We start from the raw sequence: 13402 nt of genomic DNA, 5'->3' as shown, positions 1-13402 counted from the left end.
AAATATGTCGGCAAAAATTAATAAGTGCCTTGTTGTGTATATAAAAAGGTTTAAGTACTAATAAATAAATCTAATTTTAGATTGCTTGATATCCAGTCTGTTTTAACTTATTAAAGAAAATCTCAAGTACAGAAGGACTAGTTGATCACAGGATCCATAAAGGGGGGGGGAGGCAAAATACGGACCGGGTCCATAATAGGGGGGTCCACAATATGTTTAAGGTTTCTTATGAGGGCCCATAATACGGACAAAAATTGTTTCTTTTATTTGTACTTCTGTGTTAAAAAAAAAATTTTTTTTTTTTTTACATAAGTATGTTGTAAAAGAATGTCCAGTTATCTATGTACTATTTTTTCAGGATCAGATTTTGTTCACTAGTACGTATAAAATTCAATTGAACTCAAAACTTTTTTTAAAGGGGCTATAATTGGGATACATACCCCTATTAGTTAAATTATTTTCAATCTAGTTTTAAAATTTCAGCAGTGCCAAAACGACAATGTAAGGTTTCAAATTAAGTTACAGTACTTAAAATGGCAAGCATAGGCAAAATACGTAAAAAACGGAGATTTTATTTGATTAGAAAATAATTATGCATTTAATTTTTTTTAAAAACTAATATCTTATTTTATATAGGTATGGAAATATAATATTAAAGAATAAAGAAGTTGCTTATGTCGTTTCGATGATATTTCAAATTAAATACATTTTTTCATGCTTTCAGTAAATCTTTACAGTGGCCAAAAATACATACTATATTGAACTTTTTATAGTTTCATGCTATAATTGTGGTTTTATTGACAAATATTGCTTCTTACATAACTATTAAACACATTTTAATAATAAATAATTAAATTAAATTATTGCTAATGTTAAATCAATAATTATAGGTGGCTTTTTGGGTCAACGAATACTTTAATAGACCAAGAGCTGAGGCCCAAGGGTATTTGAAAATCTTAACTAGTCGCCACTTTCACTAGAATTGAGAAACTTTAGGATTTTTAGAGATTCGAAATTTTTTTGTTATATTTCATTCTGGTGAAGAGTTATGAGGTAATTAAAGTAGTGTCATGACGCCATGAGGTCGGTTTCATAATTCAGCTACAACTTTGACCAATAGATAGAAAGTAAAAAGTTGCTTATATCCATACTATTTGCGGCAATATTAGAATTTAACTCTTACTCATCGAAAATATTCTTATCGAAATTCAACCTCTAAGAAAATAAATCTATTGTCAATTTTTAAATAGAAGATAAACTTTAATCTTGCCACAAATGGCACTTCATTAAACGAGTTTTTATCTTTAATACAATAATTTATCTTGCAGCTAGTTTATACAATCGATTGCATAGCACTACTTTAATTACCACATAACTTCTTACTAGAATAGAATATGACAAAAATATTTTGGATCTTTAAGAATGATCAAGTTCCTCAGTTCTAGTGACAATGACGGCTAATTTAAAGTTTTAACTACACTCGGGTTTCAGGTCTTGGTCTATAAAGAAAAATAACGTAAGAGCACAGAATACATGTTTCTAGACATTCCTCGGTGGTTTTGATATGATCGATCAACTATGCAACTGATAATATCGCGCAGCAGCATTCAGGTAGAAGATTTGGCGCTTTCCGTCAACTCGGGTGCTGTCAGTGTGCTCAAATCACAGTGGGCGGCAACAGTAGGTTCTGGCACAGTTTACACAGTTACGACACTCCATAAAAAATTGTGTCCTAGATTTCTTAGTGCGCATTTGCCATTTTGTGCCACTAAGAACATGGCAGAAAGGCGCGCATCACAAAATCGCAGAAAACAAAATTAGCTGTTATGAAAGTTTTTGTTTCTTTACACTTTCCTTGACTGCCAAATGAGTTAATAAAGCTAATTTCGTTATAAATATGTTATCAACTAAGTATTTAGCTTAAAAAGTACTCATAACGTCTGTTACCACATAGTTTATTAATGTATGTTAGCAATAAAGTTTTTGCAGACTGTGCGACCAGGAACATAGCGCCTGGCGGATACTTTTTAGTACGCAATGTCGCAACTGCGTGAACTGTGGTTCTGGGTATGTTTTCATTCACTTGATATTTTATTTACAGCTAAAGAGTTGAGAAAACAATTGTTAAAAAGTTTTCTTTAATAAAGTAATTGATTAACTATTCAAGAAGAAAATAGACAGTATTTACGGTCAAAACAATAATTAGGGTAACTACTGTGGCTAAAAAGTAAAAGTACCGTAAGAAGACAAGCTATGGTAGTTCTGGCTTACCTCATGCTTTTAAACGATCTACACCTCGCATGAGCTAAAACCACTAGTGGTTCTGGTCCGCCTCGTGCTATTAGACGAGCTGTATCTCATGCTATTTAACGAGCTTTCTAACTCACCGCGTTCTTATTAAATGAATGATTTTTTACTCAATAGTCTGGTTTAGTAATAATAGGATTTCTGGCTTATCTTGTGCGTTTGATCCAGCTCACCTTGTTTAATTGTTTTGGATAGATATAACAGAATTCTTTTTTCTCTCTTTTATTTAAGTTGTTGCTAGACTAATCTAGCACGGCGATCTTAATACGTAAGCCTGAATATGGACCATTAGATTTGAGTTAGCGCGCACTATTAAATTTTTATAAATTTTAAACAATAAAATTTTTTTTACTCTCAATCAGATTTAACCCACGATCTCCCAGGTGATAACCAGGTACGTTGCCGACTGTACCATTGGAGATCTATAAAGTACACTTACTGTATCTTGATTCAAAAACCACGAAGTTTGAATTCTTGAAGTAATTTATCGTATTAAAACACAAGGAACAACCATAACCTTAAAATAAAAATATAACGATGAACAACTATCATATTAACAACCATTGAACAATATTTAAATCATATTTTATGTTTAGGTATCATAAAACAATTTAAGACTTCAAACTTCGCGTTTTGCGAATCAAGGTACGGTGAGTGTACCTGTACTAATACAGATATGGAAAATGGTTGTGCCCCGTCTTATCGACAATTACCTCTATTCTTATGTTTTAGAGTTGGTTAGTATAAATGTAGTTGACGTTTTAATATTTATGGTTCTGAAAAGATCCGGTTGTAATATAGTCTATTAATCCTTCTGTTCCATGAAACTACGCTTTTGTACTTCTTTATACCTAATTTTTTCCGCTATTCATGATGACGGCAACGATGATAGTCTACATTACACTAAATGGCATCCATTTGTAAGTATGCCATCCTTGACTAAGGCGTGGAAATGAAAACCAAAGAAGATACAAATTTCCATTAAGGTGGCGTGGTACAATGATTGTAAGCAATGGTGCTAATGCTTCAGAAGCAAAAGACAAAGCAGCAAAAGTTCTGCTGTATGAATTCTCTTCTTTGCTATTTTATTATGTCTGCTCTAGAGGTTTAAAAGATATTCTAGAGTCAATGCTTCTTGCTGGAGAAACGTTTCTATTTGGTTCTACAGACGTGCGAATTTAAGTATCAGCGGTACTATGTAAAGTGCAGATTTCTACTTACACGTACATACATAAATAATATAAAGCCCCATAAAAATACCTTTTAATAAAACTAAAAGGTGTGGTAAGATTGATGTGTTGGGGTAATGTTTCATAAAGAAATTCTTAAGCCTTTATACACCGGCAATGAATGGTATTCTTACTAATGAATCTGCAGCCTTGAAGACTTCTGAAATAAAATCGGTCAAGTTTTTTTTGGCACAACATAAATTTTATAGGACACTTGTAGTATAATACTGTCTAGTACTCGTACTTTAATAAAATCAAACTAAGTCATTGACTTTTGCCCTAATATTTTGATATACGTTCAGCATAACAAGGCATTAATGTATTCTATGTGAGGTTTGCACGAAGTACCAGTGAAAAGTCCATATTACTTAGTTTGATTTTGTTAAAGTACGAGTACTAGACAGTATTATACTACGAGTGTCATACAAAATTTGTGTTGCGCAAAAAAAGAACTTGACCGTTATTATATTTTGATTTCAGAACTTCTTAAGGCTATAGATTTATTAGGAAAAATACTATTCATTGCCAGTGTATAAAGGCTTAAGAATTTCCTTACAAAATTTTAATATTGATCCAATACATTAAACTCATCTAACCTTTTTGTTCTGTTCAAAAGCGTTTTTATGGGGATATCATAACTTTCCAGGAAGATATCATTTTTTTCATGTTTGCTTCAAAAAACTTCATTACTTTCGATATCGTTCACATTAATTTGAGGAAATTTTTATCAAATATTAGAAGCAATTTCCATTTTTATCAAGTGCGTTGACGAAATTTAAGGGAATTTTTGACACAAATATTGGAAGTAATTTTCATTTTTATCAAGTGACTTGACGAATTTTTTCATCAGTCTAAGCTTGATATGAAGTGGGGGAATCAAAATTATTTAAGGTTCCACGAGTGGCTTAGCGATGATGTTGTATGTTCCTGTTTGAAATGTCAGTTTTGGATCCCATTTAAATTTTTTAAAGTGGTTTTTGCGATCCCTACTATCTCCTAAACAGAGATAGCAGGGTGTCTAGGTGAATTTCGATTGTTGTTCCAAAATCATGGATAAGATTTTGAAATCACCACATACAAGCCAGCTGTGCTCTAAATAATAGAATTTTTTCAAAAGTAATTTAAAATTCATGTATTCCTCTTTCAACTGGGTTGAGTTAGCGATCAGCACCGGTGTGAATACATTTTTATTATTGAGTAACACTTCTTTTAAGCTCCGGGTTGACAAGTCGATAAAGAGCCTCTAATCCTCAGACTTGTATATATCAGGCTCCAGTGTATTAATGAGTCCTTTAACGTTGTTACAGTAGACTAGCTTACCTTTTTTAGAAAGAATTTTAAGAAAGTATTCACGGGAACTCTTTTTTCTATCTCTGTAGATAGTTGATTTAATACCATGTTCCAGCATACCCCTCCTCTTTAAATCTGAAGCTAAATGTTCTGCCACGTCTTTAGAGTGTCCTATATTTCTTATCAAGTCATTAAATGCTTTTTGTGTGTATAATATAATAGGCTTTTTTTATCATTGTATGATTTGAAGTTTCCATCTTTGTCCTCAGATTTCTCTTCGTCCTTGGGTTCTTCTTCGTCGTCAGATCTATCTGATTCGTTGTATCTATCATCCTGTTCACTCAAATCATCACCCCTGTCATCAGTTTTTAATTGACTCACTGGGGAGGATAAATTTTCATTCTGTTTTCTATTAATTAGATTGGATTAAGTCGCTCTTGTAACCGATGAAAAGACTGCGTATACTATTTTACTTTTATTTTTTACGTTAAACTCAAACACTTTTGTATGACAAAAATAACATTGCCTTTCATCTTGGGGCTTTCTCAAACGATTCGGTTGTTTGATTTCGAGTTGAATCTCTTTTCTTTGCTCTTTTGTAGCCTTCTAGTGCGTAAATATGTTATAACAAGCCTTACATATCGACGATGGAACCCGACTTTGATTCAAGTCTCTTACATTTCTTCCAAAACAATCTTTATGGATTTTTCTTATCCCTTCGGAGATGGGACACCAATTTTTATGGACATCAAATTTTCCACAGACATAGCAGAAGACATTAAAGTCACTAGGGCAGTTGTGGAGTAGTTGACTTGTAGTTTTTGGAGGTTGGTTTTTGTGAGTTGAAGTAGCCATAAATTTGTGAAGAGCCCCACATGTTTGAGATCCTGACCCGATCACAGGTGAGTCCTCCATCCTGGAGGTGATAACTCTCATCCCTCTCCAGGGCTTAGTATGAGGGCTTTCCAACTTTGACGAGGATAATATCAACTCATCGTCAGACACACTACGGCATCATCCTCGCACCCAAATGTCCCTGCAGGGCTGCGTTCCTTCACTGGCTACATTACTATAACATTCTGGGGAGCGAGTCACTCTACACATCTCCATTGGAGCAGTTGCCATCAACTCCATAAAAGCCATGGTAGCAGGAATTTTCAGACTTTTATTTTCTTTGATGAGAAGTATACCTATTGCAAACTGTAAAAGCTTCGAATGGAGGTACTCTACAGCCTCATATTATATGAGACCACTGCAATAGAATCTAGAATATTCTTATTTTCTTGGATCTGGTTTAGAGAGTAGGCAACCTCAGAACCACGGAAATAACTTATTCATGGTATTGACAAGGTTCTTCTTTATGTAGTGGTAAATCTGAGGGCGATGAACTAAATCTCACCTCAGATTCCGATTCAGCACACTTGAAAACTTGAAGACTAGGATTGCGTCCGGAATTAAAGAGTTAATAAATTCTTAGAAATCCTAGGGGTTTTTTTTGTTTTGGGGATATGTTTCTAGTGTTGTTTATAATAAGCATATCTCGTTTTACATGAATTCAGTGTAAGCTCCTGAGTTAGGCAACGTCTGAGTAGCTAGTTCTCCAACATTATGAGAGTAAATGTGGATTACGCAATTATCTGAGGCTTATACCTAGCTAGGGGATATCCTGAGGGTAATGGATTAAATCTGACCCCGGATTTGGATTAAGCACACCCAAAAACCTATAAGTTTATGGGTATTGTCTCAAACTTAGATAACGTTTTTTTGTGTATCTAAGTTATGAGAAACAGAAACGGAGATCGCAAGCTAGCACTAATGTTTCATTCAGATTATAGTGAGCCAGGACTCTCGGATACATAAGCTTGTTCTTGGCTTAATAAAAAGCTCTTTCACAATCCTCGATCCAATTGAAAATTTTCTTAGCTGCACACTCAAATAGCGGTCTAAGAGTCTCTAATCTATTTTTTTTAAATCTCGCGTAGAAATTCACAAGACCCAAGAATGACGAGAGCTGTTTATTATTTTCCAAGCGTAGGATGGTAAACATAACCATTACTTTTGATTTTGCTTTGTGCAGGCCTGTCGTGTCAATAACAGAGCTTTATACGTCTATCTTATCTTTCATAAGCTCGCACTTGTTTGTGTTTCAGCATAGTCACACACACTTCAACACACTTGACGCAAATTTTTGGAATGCTCCTCGTTTGTTTTGTCCGTTACATATGTATTGTCGAAGTAAGCAATGGCTCCGGGGATATCTTGCAGGCATTCGCTTATGATTTGTTGAAATTCTTTTGGCGCTATTACAGTGCCTTCGGTCATTTTAGTGTATCTATATAAGCCCTTAGGGATCGTTATAGTTCATAGATCTCGTGATTTTTTCGGACTTGCATGGAAGCGTACGATAAATCCAGCTGCAAAAAGATCACCCCTTGTTGTAAAACTCCAAAAATGTCATCGATACGCGGAAAAAAATTTTGTTTGCTTTAAGTGGGGGTTCAATGTCAGCGTAAAATCGCCGCAAATCCTGATCGAACTATTACTTTTATGTAATGGAACAATCGGAGTGGCCCAATTGCTTGCCTCTACCTTTTCTAAGTGTCCTGCTTCAACCAGCCAATGGAATTCGGCTTCTTCTTTCGGTCTAACTGCAAAAGGGACATTCCTAGTGGCAAACACAATCGGCTTAGTATTAGGTGTTACGTGCAGTTTAATTTTTTTTTTGGTATAGAGTTCTGGTGTATTACCAAACAAAGCTTTAAATTTCACACGTAATTTACTGCTGATTTTATTTAATTTCTGGTTTACAATTAGAATCTAGACGTAATGGCCATAGATTAAATTAACCACTCACGACCGATCAGAGGTGTTTTATTACCTTTTAGTACTAAATACGATAGAACTTTCGTTTTATTATTGAACTTGACTATTAAACTTTCTAATTGGCCTTTAGGTGTCATCGCAGTATTTTCGTACCCTTCTAACCATGTAGCCGTACGTTTTATTAAGCTATTCTTAAAATTTTTTTTCAACAAATTCCTCGGACATCACGCTAAAGAATGTACCTGCATCGATCTCTATCTTAATTACCTTACCATTAACACTACTTTTTACAAACGTTGGTTCCACTGCCTTATCGATCCCTATCGCGTTACAAAAGTTTTGCTCTACCTTTGCATTCATCGCGAAGAAATCGACGAAGTTATTGTATCTCCCGTAATTTTCCGTTCTGCTATCACTGTTATTATCCGTAAACTCCTTTTCGTAGTGGGTTTTTCCTTCATGAAACTTGTTCAGTTGCCTTTTCTTTCTGATACATGCTCGCTGGATATGTCCTTTTTTTATTGCAGAAATTTCACGTTAGTCTTCTGTACTTACAAGCTTTGGTCTCGTGCCCTTGTTTATCACAGCAGTAGCACTTGATTTGACTTTCATTACTACTATGAACTTATTCGTCACTGTACCACTGTCAAGCCACCTGATTTTAACATTGGCTTACGAGGCCATTTACCCTGCTCTCTGACGGCAAAATTTTTTTGTCTACTAGTTACACTCACGAGTTTTCCGAATGCTCCTGCTGCATTTTTCGTGACTCTTTCTCTTCGTGTGGTTTCCTGAAGCGCTTTATCGAACGTTAAGTCAGCAATTTGGAACAGTTATATGCGGGTTGACTCGTCGAAAATTCCACATGTAAATTGATCCCGTAGTGACGTACTCAGCTGCTTGAAATTATAATGCAGCGACAGCTGTCGGATGCGTGATGCAAAGTCTGATATTGACTCATGAGGCTCTTGTTTTGCCCTGTTAAAATCTTTACATCACCACGGAGGGTTTAGGCTTGAGATGCCCACGAAATATCTTAATCAATTCGCTGTATGTTTTTACACTTGGCTTATCAGTGGCACACAAGGTTTTAAATAACTTATATGTCTCTTCATCTACTTGTGTCAACAGTAACGCCCGTTTCATTTCATCTTGTGTTATGTTCTTCACGACAAATTGAAGCTCCAGTCGTTCCGTGAATGTTTGCCAATCGTCTGTGTCCAGCCGAAAATATATATTGTGTGTTGACATCTCCGTATTGCTGAGACTTTCCTCTTCTTGTTGCTCTTTTCCATTGGGTTATGTGATGTCGGTGAGTTCCTTTTTACCCTTGAGTTCTTCTCTTACTAATTTTATCAATTCGGCCCGCAACTCGTTTCTGCTGTTTGTCTCATTTACAGTAACTCCTCTTTCTCTTAGTTCTATTAATATCTCAGGCTTAAGCCAGTGCTGCACCTCACTGAAACATAACTATCTTGGATTGCTCTGTTTTTTTGTTTCTTTACCATTGTCGGTCATTAGAAAGATAGATTCTGATTCATTTTTGTACACCTTTACACTTGTATTTTGCTGCTTAGTATGTTTGTCTCTGTAGATATTTTCACGTTGTCAGTGAATTCTGTAGAAGTTTTACTGCAATTCTTCCTGATGTTGTTTGCCACCCCTTAAATCCTCGTCACCAGTTGCTAAGTTTGTGACTTATAGTTGTATATGTCATATGGGTGCATGGGGAGTTAGGAGATTATCGCTTAAGGTAAAGTAAACAGCACAAGATGAATCAATATACAACTTTATTCTTATACTTTATCTTATACACTGCCGAGCCTTCTCGGTCGTTCGCTTGAGCTACCTCTCAACTTTCAATGCACACGCACTTTCCCCTCTCTTTTCTGTGCTTCTCGAACATACATAACAGACACTTAATAGGATCAAACTGTTAACGTAAAGAAATTTCAATTTCCTTTAGATTATTCATTATTCATGATCGGTAATTTATATTTATTATAAAAATAAAACTCTTTCTTCATTTAATTTGTCTACGAAGACAATAAAAATGGTACGAGTAATAACAATGAATAACAATAATGGACACCGAGCAGATGTAGTAGTATACTTATAGATAGTGGTGTTCGCCAATACTAGTAGTATAACTATACATAATAAAACTATATATGGTGGTGTTCGTCAACAGTAGTATCATGACTATATATACGGTCCTCTGTAGGGAGTCACCCCCACTTCACATAATCGATAACAAGAAGATAGAGGATAAGCTAAAAGTTATGTACAGTAGTACATCTGTAGCCACTGACCAAGTCTACCTCTCTTGCTCCAGGTCATTCCTGCCTTCCTCCAGGACAATCACATACCTCAAGGTTATATGTATACATATATATATATATATACAGTAGGCTTCAAGTCCCTACATTAGTGACCCCGACGTGATGTCCTTTATCAACACATTGAAGTGAGAGGATTCCGGGCGGCAATCCCAGCGAAAGTCAGCCTTGGGGAAGCTGAGGCGCTGGAAATCATCGGCAGTAGAATCCTAGTGTCTCATGGCGTAAGCAGCATGTGGGACTAAGCAAATGCAGTAGTCTTGCTCCATCAACCAGAGCACAATTACCTCCAGTACTGGAGCATCATGGTCGTCCTGATCCATCCCTGTCACATAAACACAATGTAACAAGTCCAGAGTATAAGCTGAGCTCAAAGTACCTTGTAGTTTATAATTTTTTTTGGGACCCTGCAATCGCAGCCAAAGATTTGAGGTTAGCCATGTTGGCTGGTCTTCGCTGTGCTCAAGGGACTTTTGACGTTCCCACGCTAATTAGAGGCCATTTTAACTCATAAAGAGCTTGGCCTGCCTTTTTTTTACTCCACCGTCAATAAACATAAACAAAACATTGGTACTTCCGGTGTAGAGTCGTTAGCCGAGCCACTTTCTTTTTAAATTTTACTGCACAGCTGCTATAGCAAGCGTTACCAACTGTACTGATAACTGGTTGCAAGGTTGGAAGACAATCCAATGTACTGTGTACTTAAGATATTTCATATTAATTACCATTCAACACATATAACATTGTAATTACGACTCACGTTGAATGTTTTCTGATGCCCGTATCTATTTGATCCGTATTTATTGTATTTCGTATCGTCCTAGTGCATAGTTAATTCTGGCTTCTTGTGGTGCACCTCATTTGTCACAATTATTACGTGCAAGGTATTGTTACAAAACATTCATGTTGTTTAGCCCCATAGTAGGCCAGCAGCAAACGATTATGTTTCTTCCTCACGACACGAGTACAGTAGCAGAGGCTAAAGCGAAATCACGTGACTAGAGACCCAAACCGGCAAGTACAAAACATGAGCAACAAAAAACACCTGTTTCATTTGTAAACCCACGACATAGTTCCTCCAGGATAATGCACTGCGTAGAACAGATTTTGTTTATTTTGGCTGCGTTACGTAATATTAACATGTCGTGTAGTGATAAATTTTCAAGTCATTATCTTTACAACAGTGATATGCTACAGCTCACGACTCTCCAAGCTAATTCATTCCTATATTCTTATTTGTGCGATTTATTCAATAACAAACAGTAAAAGAGCATAAATAAAATATTTTATCATCGTTTTAAACGCAGAGGCATTGTTAATAAGCAATTAAAACTAATAATATGTATAAAAGTTATAAAAACGATCGAGTGTACTTTAACACTGTATTTTTAAAACAGAATTGTAATAAAATTTATTTAAATACGTTCAGATAAGACTTCAGCGCAAACTGTTATATTTTTGTACAATATTAGATTGATTGTATTTGAATCCCTCTCCAAATGTAAAAATTATTGGACATTTTTGTTTACTTTTTTTTTATAAGTTTTAATTGCATTAAAACTTTAGGAGAGTAGTGTAGGGAGTCACCCCCACTTAACATAAGCGAGAACAAGGACAGAGAGGATAAACTTAAAGCTTTGTACAGTAGTGCACCTGTAGCCACTGACGAAGTCGGTCAAACTATAGCACAATAAACTAGTTCATACAACTAAGGTCTATCTCTCTTACTCCAGGTCATTTCTACCTTTCTGCATGACAATCGTATCTCTCAAGGTGCCATACATACAGTAGGCTTCAAGTCCCTATACCACGTTTCCCATTCCACCATCTGTTAGATCTTTAATTAAACAGCAACAATATTTCACAAAAAATATGCCTACATGGGATCACTCGTAAATCTTACACCATAGTTAGAATGGCTGTGGGTACATACATATACGTATATTGTACGATTTCGATTCTCTACATTTAATTTTATCTCGTATTGATTATTAACGGGAACGACCTTACTGTAAGAGAGTCATCCACCCGGCCCTCCTTTTTTGAGGCATCGTTGATTTTTACTATTATCTGAAAATCTGCTCGCCACAGTCAAAGTCATTATACCAGTTGCCTACTAATATTATACCCTAATGATTAGGTCATATAAAAAAACATCTTACACGGGAGGAAGTGATGGAGCACAGTCTCAAATCCAAGCCCTTCAGGGAAGCAAGCGCTCTACTATTTTAGCCACTGGAAAGTCCCAACAATGCGTGCTTTCTACTGTGAAATTATGAAATACCTGTAGCTGACATTACACTGTTGCTAGCTCTGCTCACTTTTAAGACCACGTCTATCCCCATTATACACAGAAAAAATCTGGCTTGCAGCCAACTTCATGGTAAGAACATTTTTAGGCTATAACTGAGACTGAAGTAATCTTAATTTTCATTTGAGCATTTTGAGATACACATGCCTCATTTTCGTGGTTATAACGACTTTCTGACCAATATTTTTCAGTAATGCTATGGAATACGATTGAAGAAACTAAATTAAACCAAAATAAATCAGACATACTAACAAAAGTGCTCGATTTTCAATATTGAAAAATCCGATTATACAAATCCGAAGTAAATAGTCACACAGTCACCGACGCTTCGTCTACTTTTTCAAACTCATCTCGTCGCGATCCCACACGACTTGTTACATTACACCATTTTTTATTAAAAATGCATACAACGCTGATTTTATAAGCTTCAATACATGCAAGGTATGTTTTTGAATATGTGTGTTATAATAAGAGCCTGCGCCATACGCCATTACCTGTAAGATACAACCAATAGTTCTTACCCCTTTATTATTAAAAGTATAACTTTCTTATGCGTTCTTAGTAGGCTTGGACGATTTTGAATAAAATGCTGACTAGCTCTGAAATTCAGGGGTTATGTATATAAATTATGGTATACTTTTTTATGAAAAAAAATAGGTAGGCTTACACATTTATTTATTTTCGAGAAAATCGTTTGTAAAAATTTGTCATTCTAACACGTAACCTTAAGAAACCTGAAATTTTATTGACAACCACACCACAATGAAAAGCTGTGGGCCCACATATTAAATTGGTATATATAGTTCAGATTATAAAGAATTTATTACTTAAAAAAAAAGGATAGGATCAGCACGTTAAATTTTGAGAAAATAGTGAGGAAAACGTCGAAAGTGAGAATTGTTTTGTTTAGGTACTGTGAGTGCGCATGTGCCATAAAAGTTGCAACAGTGCACTAGTAAGATGGTGCGCCATTTAAATAGACAGTATAAGTGAAGGTGAATAATGGTATATTCCATAAACTAGTAATTGAAAAATATGAAATGTAGCAAGAGTGGTTCTGCCCTATTGGATGCGTCTATTTGACAAAGTCAACTAATTTTTTT

The sequence above is a fragment of the Copidosoma floridanum genome, unplaced genomic scaffold, assembly GCF_036245765.1.
Source record: "Copidosoma floridanum isolate Cflo_tuat_1 unplaced genomic scaffold, Cflo_Japanese_pri ptg000027l, whole genome shotgun sequence".
Taxonomy (NCBI): domain Eukaryota; kingdom Metazoa; phylum Arthropoda; class Insecta; order Hymenoptera; family Encyrtidae; genus Copidosoma; species Copidosoma floridanum.
The sequence above is the reverse complement of the archived record's forward strand: the minus strand, read 5'-3'. Positions refer to the sequence as shown.